Here is an 11,070-nt window from a genome sequence, read left to right on the forward strand (position 1 = left end):
AGGCCATCTCCCCCCCCCCCCCCCAGAAGAGCCTCTTCCTCCTAGACGCCCTGCTTGCCTCTGCTTGTACTCTCCGTGTGCATTCACACGTGAGCCCTGGGAGGGTTTGGCGCAGGAAGGTTTTTAGATCCAGAAGATGACCACTGTGGTTTCACTTCTTCCCCATTTCCAGTGCACACCAAGTCACCCACGCCCGCGGGCTTGCAGCCTGCATCCTAGGCTTGGTGGGAACCTTAATCTGGTTCAGTCCCTTTGTTCCAGGTCACTAGAAGTGAACTTGTCCTCCCGAAGTGAACTGTAGGCACGGTGGCAGCCAGGACAAGGAGCGGACAGGGCGTGAGTGCCCATCTTGAGATGCTGAGTCGCATCATCCAGTGTCTTCTTTCTGAGCATCCTACAAGCTCATTATCACTTAGGGTTCAAACCCAAAGCTCAGATAGGTAAGACGTTTTTTGGTTGTCGCTCACCGCTCACCGAGAAAGCGACAGCTGGGATTTGACCCCTGGTGTTTCTGTCACCCCAGATTATGACTTTCACATGCTCTGTCCTTGTCAAAGCCCGTTTGGAGACAGATCTGTTATGCCCGCCTCACTCTGTCCTTCCCCTCCTGGCACATGTCCCCGGGCTTCTAAAGTCCGCCTGTGTCACACCAGGCCGAAGGCCCTGGAAATCCCTGGCTTTGCAGGCAGCCTCTTACGGGGGCAGGGGTGTCCACAAGAGCAGAGCCTTTCAGGAAAGGACACGTCTTTGCACAGAGGTGGGATGACTGTGGGGTCTAGAGTTCATTGCCTCCCCCTTCTCTCCTCTTATGGAAATGGGATCCCTGCCTTGGTTCGTCAGCTGGAGCTAAGGGGAATCGAGGGTGCGCAGATGTGAGTGAAGTTAAAAATCTAAGCACTTTTCCAGGAAACGGAAAACCTGACTGTGCACAGCTTTGGGCCCCTGAGGGGGTCCCATTCTGGGACGGAGAAGCGCAGATGGCTTCGAGTTCTTCTGGGCCAGAAATGAGGCTTATTTGTGTCAAATGCTGTATCCGTGATATTCTTTTCAGGGTACAGGAGAGATACCGAGGGCTTGTGGTAGGAGCTGAAGGCCTTTCTTACCCTGTGCTTAGATCCTGTGGCTCCAAATCTAGATCTATATATATGCTTAGAAGCTCCCAGTCTTACAGACTGCATAGACCCGTTACCTGTAAGATTCCTTTGGGGTTCTGATCTCTTTTTTTTCTTATAGTATTGGAGGAAAAATGACACCTGGAGACAGCCAAGGCCATTTGTTCTCGAGGCTGCAGAGCTGGACCAGGTGGAAGCTTCCCTAATGAAGAAAGAGGCTCCGGGCTGTGAGCTCGTTGTGGGTTTGGCACGTTGCTATTTCGTGCTGGGGTCTCTGTGTGGCAGCAGTGTGGGCTCTGGTAGAGGTGCCTTCAGCTCGTGAACATTCATGGGGAATGTTCCTGTCGCCTACCTTTCTTGAGCAGTGCCTCCCCGTGGGGAGGTGGACACAGCAGGCTTTGCGCCCATGTGACAGATGAGAAAACCAAGGCGGGGCTGTGAGATGCCGTAGAAGCCCCTTCTCTTTTCTCCGTCCATGAGGTTCCATGGGCTTGTCCTAGGGGGTCTTCTTCCCCCGTCTTGGTCTCTGCTGTGGCTTTGTGGTTATCGAGGAGGAGAGATCTGGGTCTGTATCAGTGATTTGCTCCCCTCACCTTTCTCATTTAACAAAAACGTGTTGAGCTCCCCATGCTAGGCGTTGGGCTGGCGCATGGCACCCCACACCCTGATGTGAGAAGGGACCGTGCACCAGTGAAAGGCAGCCTCGCATCATGGACGGGGGAGACCAGATGGGGTGGACTGGCGGGGTATGTCAGCAGGAGAAAGACCACCTGGGGAGGCATCAGCTGAGTCGAGAGGGGGTTTCCTGAAGCCTCCGGGTTCCTGGGAATGTGGTGCTCTGCAGAGCCTGCCTTTGGTTCCCGGAGCACTTCTCCTAGCTGACCATGCCTCACCAAGCCCTGTCCCGAGACATTTGTGTGTCCTTGGCACATCCCAGTCATCATGGTGGCTCTTGTTAAGTGCGCGCTGATGGGGGTGGGGGCAGCCTTCTTTGTGTTTGCATTTGGCCACAAGGAACACTGAGAGTTGGGAAGTAGAATGGCTGGCTGAAGACCCCAGGCTCATAAGAGAGAACAGAGACAGGTTCAAGGCCGGGCAGGGGCCATGGATTTTCCCTGTAATGCCCACATGCTCCTCAGAGGCCTGGAAGAAAGAAGGCTTTTCCTTTCTTTTAGGTTAAGTCCATGGTCACTTCTCTGCTGGAATCACGGTTTTTCGTCTTTCCCTGGGTCTCCCCCAGGGATGCTCTTCAGATAATCAGGGCTGACCAGTTAGGGCATGTGGTGCCAAGGTCTGGGATCCTCCTGCTGCTCCAGGCCTGAACCCTGCACTGGGTGAGGTCTTGGGTGGGCCCAGATAGTGATGGATAAGAGCTGTTCTGGAACACAGCAGAATTTTAGACCCCAGTGCACACGGGCACGTGCTCGCCGAGCGCTGGGCCTGGTCTGTCTGCACTTGTTTTTATTACTGCCATCCAGGCCCGGGCCGGATGGTGTTTTCCCCTTAGTTCTAAGACAGGTTATAGTTGTAACTATCTTATTATCTTTCTCAATTTGTATTTAAAATAATTGTATGTAGGGGCACCTGGGTGGCTCAGTTGGTTAAGCGTCTGGCTTCTGCTCAGGTCATGATCTCACGGTTCATGAGTTTGAGCCCCGAGTCGGGCTCTGTGCGGACAGCTCGGAGCCCAGAGCCTGCTTCAAGTTCTATGTCTCCCCCTCTCTCTGCCCCTCCCCTGCTCATGCTCTGTTTCTCTCTTTCTAAAAAACAAACATTAAAAAAATTTTTTGGAAATACTTGTATGTAAAGAGCAACTCTGGGGAGAGTAAGTCCAAAGGCAGCGTCTGCATTGTCCTCTGGGAGCTTGATTGGAGACGGTTTTTCCGTGAGGCCGCAGAGCAGAGGGGCAGGACCGAGGCCCCCGGAGTCCTCCTGTCCCCACCTGGTCCTCCAGGTCCGCACCGTGACTCATCTGAATTATCTGTTTTCTCCGGTCGCTGCGATAGGCGTGGGTTGAGGGCCCCTGCAGCCCCACTTACTGTGCAGGGCTGCGGGTTACAGGTCCCACCGGGCAAGGGCTGGGCGTCCCCGGACCACAGTCACTTCTGCAGACGCTAGTGGGCAGGGTCCATTCTCCTGCTCGTGCCGCTTGTTGGCCACGTTCAGGTCCCGACACTTGTAGGACTGAGGTCCCTGTTTTCTTGCTGGCTGGCGGCTGGGGGCCATGTCCAGCTTCCAGAAGTGGCCCATGTCTGTGGTTCATGGCCTCCTCCCTCCACATCAAACCCAGTAACAGTGGGTCCAGTGCCTTTCATGCCTCCTCCTTCCCCCCTCTCGTCGCGCAGATTCCAGAGCAGAAAGGTTCTCTGATTTCTAGGGCACAGGGGATTAGATTAGCACACTCTGACACTCCAGAGTAATTCCCAGCTCCAGCCCCTTAACCGGAACCCCATCTGCCAAGTTCCCTTTGTCGGGGAGGTAACACAGTGGCGGTTCTGGGAATTAGGATGAGGGCATCTCCTTCCCTTGGATGCGGGATGATTCTGCCCAGCGCACCGAAAGGGAAGTTAATTGATACACGCAAAGTGCTTGCAATGAAATTTGTCAGCGCTCGGCTGCTGACCTACAAAAAGTCACCTAATTCTATCTAGTTTATGATGAGCCCTCTGTGAAATTTCGCTTCTGTTATTCTAGTTAAAGTTGTTATTAGTATTATTGGTATTTTAATGCTGATGTGTACATCCTGACACACTTCTTAATCATCATGTCTTTAACGAACTGTGGACTGTTTTTCCTCTTTACTCTCTGCTCTTTCTTCCCTGGCCCAGGCTCAGGGCATAGCTGCTGTGTCCAGCCTCTGGGGGTCCTGGACGTGTCCCTCTTGTGGCACCAGCCCCTCATCTGGATTGTGGATGTGGAGCAAGACTTGGCCCCTTTGGGAAGTGGTGGTCCCTCTTCTGGGGACTGTCCCTCTTGGCTTCCTTGGGTCTTTTGTTCTTTGAAGCAGGCGTGAAAGGTGCTGTCTCGATGGACCCATGTTTGGGGATCAGTGAGATGAACACTGACTTCCCCAGGGCAGCCTGAGGTCCAGGCCCCCAGGCGGTGGTCTGGGCGTGTGCAGGGCTTTCTTGCGGTCACACCACATGCTAGTGACTAATATTAGTGAATGTAAGCAGGTGAGTGGGGCAGAGCTGGGTTCAGGTTCTGACTTGTCTTCCCAGGCGAAGTGACAGATCACCCCAAGTGCTGGAGCCTTATTGTCTTTCGATGGAGAAGGGCCATTTGGATTAAATCCTGGGTTCTCCCCCCCCACCTCCAGCTGCCCCTTAGAAGGCTTCTGTGCTGCGGTGACCCTTGGACAGCCCAGCAGTGAGGTTGGACAGGCTGACCTTGTGTCTGTGGCTATAATTCGGGGACCAGGGGGATGGATGGAGTGCCTGAGTTGGTGCCTTCTGGGCAAACTGAATGACCCATCTTTCCTGCTCTTTTTTTTTTTTATTAATTTGGGAGCCTTCCTCCTGAGGTTGTGAAAGAAGAGAAAGTTCTGTCCTAGGGGTTTAGGCCTGAGGGCCTGGAAATGTCCCTAGAATACAAGGCAACGGAATGGCCTTCCCAACTCATCTGGTGGCTCTGCGAGAGGACTCCTGAGATGACTCGGATGACTCGTGTCTCCCTGGGGAGCCGGCTGTCAAGTCCTACGCGGTCCTGCCCCTTGGTACCACCCCCAGGCCCAGCCCAGGTCTGACGCACGATAGGCTCTCAGCAGCGTTCAGGGCGAGAGTGGATCTCTCCAGGGATCCCAGCATCCTTATTTCCCCACAGTGAATCAGCCCGGGTCTCATTTCCGGCTGAACCTTCTTGAGGCCTCGGTGGGTATGTTAGCCCCAAGAATCATCCAGGTTAAGTTTCACTGCAACTTAGTAAGTACTGTTTTATTGTATTGAGAAATATAGAACCTTTCCTTGTATGAAATCCAGACCGTGAACACACTGAAGATGTGTAAAAGGTGTGGAGTGAAGTCAGCATTTTGGCCCAGAGAATTCACTCTGGGGCTGTCCTGTGCCCTGAAGGATGTTTATCCACTAGAGGCCAGGAGCCCCATCCCCCAGATCCCAGCCCCGAGTCGTGATAATCCGAAGTGTTTTCAGACATGGCTGACTGTTAGGGAGTGGGGTAAAAATCATGCTTTGTTGAGACCCATTGGTCCAGATCTGTTGTGTCCTTGGCTGGTAGAGTTGACACACGCTGTCACAGAGCCTGAAGACACCAAGGCTGACAGTTAGCCTGGTCTAGGGAGAGAATCCCAAGTTAAGTGTTTAAAATGAATTTCATGCCAAATGCACAGGGTGTTTTTCTGTTTCCCAGCTGTGTGACATTGAGTCTATTACGCACATCTCAGAGCCATTTTGCCCCCCTTCTGTAAAAGAGAAAAATAATCCTGTGCCCTTAAGGACGATTGAAGATAAGGTGGCCAAAGGCTTCACATTCCACGGGCGCTCAAGAAAAAGTAGGCATTTCAGATGAATAACGAGAAGCATCTTAAGGAAAGCATATTTGGTGCTTGCGCAAGATTCATTGGACTGTTTTCACGTTCAGATATAGAGAAGGGAATGTAAGTTATCAAGATCTCAACTACGAAACCCCTGTGACTTAGGGGCCCCCCAGGGACTGTGTTTGAAGAGGCCGCAGCGGGTTCGGTTTCAACTTCGGCTGTGTGCCGGTCATGTGACCGTGCTCGGCTTTCACAATCTCAGTTTTTTCGTCTGTGAAATGGGGGCGATAAGACTCCAGCCCTCACAGGGCACGGGGAGGCTTCCTCAAAACCGTGGATGGAATCTGCTCACCATAATTCTTGCCTGGAGGTGACCTTTGAGGCTCTGCTCCCAGCTCTCTGTGGGAGGCTGGACTCCGCCCTTCACCAGCTCCAGGGTGAGTTATTCGGGAAACTTCCCAGGGAGCGGGGTGCTGTCGAGTGTGGGAATTTCTTCTCTCTCCTTTGACTCTGGGTCCTCCTTGGTTTGGCTCCACTGTCTCAGGGTTTTTATGGTGACCCGGCTTCCGTCCCGGGGGATCAGACGTTCAAGGAAGGAGGGTCCCAAGGCAAAGACAAAGGCCAGCTAGTTCCCTCTGCCACTGACTGAGGAGGGACCGCGGCCATCTGGCCGGCAGGACGCCTCGTTGGTAACCATCAGCCTGGCCCCCTTGGAAGCAGTTTTGAGGCCAGTTTGGTAACTTGATTTGGAGAGTGGTATCGATGACTCCCGGGCTGCAGGCTGCTCATTAGCCGCCTTCTGGGCCCGGCAAATTGGGTTAAGTAGAATGAAATCACTTCTCCCCTCCCTGGGCTCATGGCTGAGGTCCAGGCCCCATTGTAATGAGAGCCTCTCTTGGGCTAAGGACATTGGAAAGCTTTCCGGGGAGTCTGGCACCATGTTCTCATATGTGAAGTCTGCTTTCCCCTGGGGGGCAGGGCAGGAGGCTGATAAGACATAAAAAAATGAAGTGGGTGGGTGAGTGTGGGGGGGGGAGGCGGGTCAGAAGAGAACTAACAATGAACAGTTGTGAAGTATTTGTCAAGGGCTCCTTATCCTTCCGCTCTGCTGTGCTTGATGCCTTTCCTGTCTTCCTTCCGCCCCCCCCCATCCCCCCATGTTACAAAAAATGCTTCGAGGAACATTTCCCTGTGCCCTGAGGCACGTGTGTGAACGCTCCTCTAGGGCTTGTACCCAAGGTGACGTTGCTACCTTTGGATAAACATTCTCCATGTTACAGATGCTGTCAAATTTCTTCCCAGAGCAGTGGTGCGGATTTATGCTCCCACCCTCTGTACCCCGGAACCCCCCCTTTCCCCACTTTGTCGCCCACATTCGACCCATCAGATGGCCACTGTTTTGCTAATCTGCTGAGGGAGACATGGTTTCTAGTAGTTTCCCCGATGGCTAGGAGAAGGCTGAGCCCCCGTCTGTGTGCACGCACCTGCCCTGGGGAGGGAGGACCCCGGAGGCAGCCTGAATCCTCATGGCTCCCTGCTCACCCCAGATGTCCAGGGAGATTGATAAACCCATCCGTCTTCATCTGAAGTGCTTCCTCGCCAAGTTCACGTGTGTTGTTGCCAAGGGTTATCGGTTTTGGAACCGCCGCTGAGCAGTTTTCTCTCCCATTTAGGTGCGGAGAGTTCTGAATTCTTTGGGAAACGTTCACACTGTTGATTCCATTCCCCTGCTTCCCCGCCCCCCGGTTCAACTCACCAGCATATACTGAGCATTTGATTGGGCGCAGGCTGTAGAACTGGAAGTCCTGGGTTCTAGGCCGGCCGTGAGGACTCTTACTGCCCCTTCCACATCAGCCCTGTGGCCCAGGGGGAGGTCCCTGAGCTTTCTGGGCCTCTGTTGGTCTCCGTCCTGAGGGACTGAGGCCGCCATCCTCACAAGGTGACCGGGAAGGAGAAAGAGGGTCATAAGCAGGAACGTGCTCACAGGTGTTTGGAGACCCGCCGCGTGGAGACCGTGCTGGCTGGGACGCCATGTAGGCCCCTCCAGGCCACCTCCTGCTGGCTTGTAGCGGTGGGTCCTCCCTCGAGTCACTTTGGAGGCCTGATGTACACGGGCAGCGCTGATGGCGGTTGGCCTTTCTGCCCATGATTATTCATCCAAAGCTGCCAAGCGCTTTTTATGTACCAGCTCTGCGGAGTCCCTTCTATTAATTAGATCCTGTCCGAACTGCTAGGGGTATAGTGACAAGCAGAAACAGATGCTTTCTGCCTGAGGGTGGCCTGGGGTCTAGTGGGTCAAGAGACAGCATGAGGGATTTGTGGGAAGGAGAAGTCAGTGCTAAGAAAGCATCTTCACTGACCTCGTCACTCACAGTAGAAAGAAGGCAGTGGTAATTTTTATTGCTTTGGTAACTATGCAAAGTGCTGAGCCCCAAGGGGAGGACAGAAAAGAGATGGTGGCAGTAATAGTGAATGGAAATAGAAGGAATGGCTCACGGAGCGCCTGGCAGTCGCTTACGCGTCTGACTTCGGCTCAGGTCATGATCTCACAGTTCATGAGTTCGAGCCCCACATTGGGCTCTGTGCTGACAGCTCAGAGTCTGGAGCCTGTTTCAGATTCTGTGTCGTCTTCTCTCTCTGTCCCTGCCCCCCCCCCATTTGTGTTCTTTCTCTCTCTTGCTAGAATAAATAAATAGATAAATAAAAAACGTTCAAAGTAAAAGGAGTGGCTCACATTTGTTGAGCACTTACTGGGTGTTGGATCTTCTATAAATGCTTTGTGCAAATAAGACAGGGAATCTTGTTATCCCACATTTACAGATAAGCAAACTGAGTGTACGGTGGCAGTCAGTCCGCAGAGCCAATGCAGGGGGGCAACGTTTGCGAACAGTGCCTTTCTTTTCCCTGCAGGTGTCGTGTCTGTGGCTGGCCCCATGTTGCGCAAATCCCTACAAATCCCAAGGTCACGCCTCTCTCCCTCTGACACTGTTACCTTCTTCTTTTTTTTTTCTTCACTGATCTCATAGCTTTTATTAGTTTGAGCTAACCCCAAAACTGAAGTCTAGGAAATAATCTGGTATCAAAATATTAGATTCTCAAATATACACCCTCGAAATGCTTTGTAAACAGTCAAGATCAAGATTATCTTACACAGAATCAGAATCAAAACATTCATTAAATAAATTTTTCTCTTGGATTTTACAACATAAAACATTCTTTTTAGCAGTGCCTCACCCCATTACTAAATTAGTGTTATTTGCAAATACAACATATCTTAAATATTTATGGAAATTAAAAGTAACATACTTCTATGTGGATAAGATTCACCATAACAACTTTGATATTCCTTTAAGCTACTTAAAAGTAGGTGTTGATTTCATCAAAAAGTCTACTTAAGTGATTTTGGATAGAAACCAAGAAGACTTTCTTACTAATCCAGAAACCGATGATAAAATGAGGAGGGTGCTCAGGAGAATTAAGTCCATGTAAGCTTCAAGAATGGAAATCTTGGAACAGAGGACGTTTGGTGGCCTGAAAACGAAATCAGACTGAGGACACAGTGTGGGTCCTTTCAGTTCACGTTCTGACATTTTGGCATAAAATGAGTAAAGGTCACAAAATCTATGCACATTTTCAAGTTCGTTTAAAAAAAAACCCATATAATACTTGAACCAAACACAGAATAATATATGACTTATAATTTATTTGTTAGTAGAACAACAGGAAAAAATACACTTTTGTTCTGCGGTGACTGTTTATTGGTCGGAATGTTTTATTTTGCTCTTCGCATTTTCGGGGACCGTCTCCCCCTGATATCATCAGCCAGGTATCAGGGGAGATAAATGGCGCAAAGCCTTTCGAAGTGACCTAGTAACAGGAAGCACACTTTCCTTCCGTTGTAATTGAGAGAAATTGTCTTCTGAAACATGCTTAATTTCTTCTTTCAGAGCTGCTGTTTTATTCTGATTAAAACTTTTTTGTACTGCTTGAAGATGAAATAACATTTGTTTCAGGGCTTCAACAGGACCGTGATGTTTCCCCTCCAGAAAGGGCACAGCTCATGTCTTCCGTAAACACTTCCGCTCCTATCACCAAAAGGAAATCCATCTTTCCCAGGAACGAAATGGTACACGGATGGCAAGAGATTTCAACTACGGAGTCTCCAAAAGAGATAAAAACGCTCACTTCCACAACTCTCCACCGAAAGCCTGCACCTGTTACCGGAGGGGAGACATGACACAGCATCCCTGACCGGGACACCGCCCCTCCTCAGGCTCCGCCTTCACAGTGGAGCACTAGACGCTCCCTCTCACTTTCAAACTCATCCAACGAGGCGCTGGCTTGTGGTCACTGTCACTTTCTTCTTGAGTGTCCTTTTCCCTCAATTTCTTCAAGCAGCAAGCTGGAGGAAGGATCATTGTGTTCATTTATATAATAAATATGTATTAGCATGAAGACTTGTTTTCACCATGCCTTTGCAAAGCTAAACCCATGGTTGCTTTTTCATGATGTGCCTGTCGTTTATGCAACGGGTGATCTGTCGCTGAAGGCCCGTCACATGGTGATCTTTTCTCCTTATAACAAGTAGGATATCTCTACTTTATATCAATTAGATGGTTTTTTTTTTCTCATTTGCACAGGGAAACAGAGGCTCAGAAAGGTTTGATAGCTCCCCTGAAGTCACACAGTGGGTTGAATGGATTCAAGACCACAGATGATTGGCTTTTAACATCTGCTTTCCTCCCTTACTGGAAAATAATTGGGTCAGGGGTGGTAAATGAAGTTGGGCAATGTAAAGAGCTAATCACTCTTCCCCAAAAGCACATTGAGACAGTCTGGGCAAAATACAAGCCCTTTAAAAGTTCCTTGGTTCTGGAACCCTATCCTGCTTTCTGATTGCTCTTTTGGATACATTTTCTCTTCCTTCTCCCTGCTCGGCCCGAGGTCAGGCAGGTCCAAGGAGCCTGCAGGTTCGTCCATCTCAATTTCCTTTCCTCTGAAGTGGGCATGGTAGTCAGTCGGTGCCTATTTTACATTGGCGAAGTCAGTAGAGTTCTTGCCCAGCCCTGCCTTTTAGTAGCTTTGACACCTGGAGCAGGTTTCTGGACCAATCTAAACCTCATCGTGTGTATAGTGACTGCCTACCAGATGCTGAGTCTGGTGACAGAAAACAGGAGAAAAGGAACTCTTATGGTCCATGATGTTTTCCAGATGCCGAGGTGATGTTTTCCCTATGGCTTATCATCCTAAGCAAAGAACCTGTGCTTTATTTATTATTATTTTATTTGAGAGAGAGAAAGAGCATGCACATGAATGGAGGAAGAGGCAGAGGGAGAGAGAGAGAAGCTTAAGCAGGGCTCTAAATCCAGCATGGAGCCCAACACGGGGCTTGATCCCACAACCCTGGGATCATGACCCGAGCCGAAATCCTCATGTGCTCCCTCTGGGTGGGTAGTAGGTATTACT

General features: G+C 50.6%; 1 long non-coding RNA gene across 8 annotated transcripts in view; it reads left to right on the plus strand.

The window, feature by feature from the left end:
• LOC115279408 overlaps window positions 1-11,070 on the plus strand; it is a 222,882-nt gene that overhangs the window by 94,632 nt on the left and 117,180 nt on the right. The window lies entirely within an intron of this gene.

Source organism: Suricata suricatta, chromosome 15 (assembly GCF_006229205.1).
Source record: "Suricata suricatta isolate VVHF042 chromosome 15, meerkat_22Aug2017_6uvM2_HiC, whole genome shotgun sequence".
Taxonomy (NCBI): Eukaryota; Metazoa; Chordata; class Mammalia; order Carnivora; family Herpestidae; genus Suricata; species Suricata suricatta.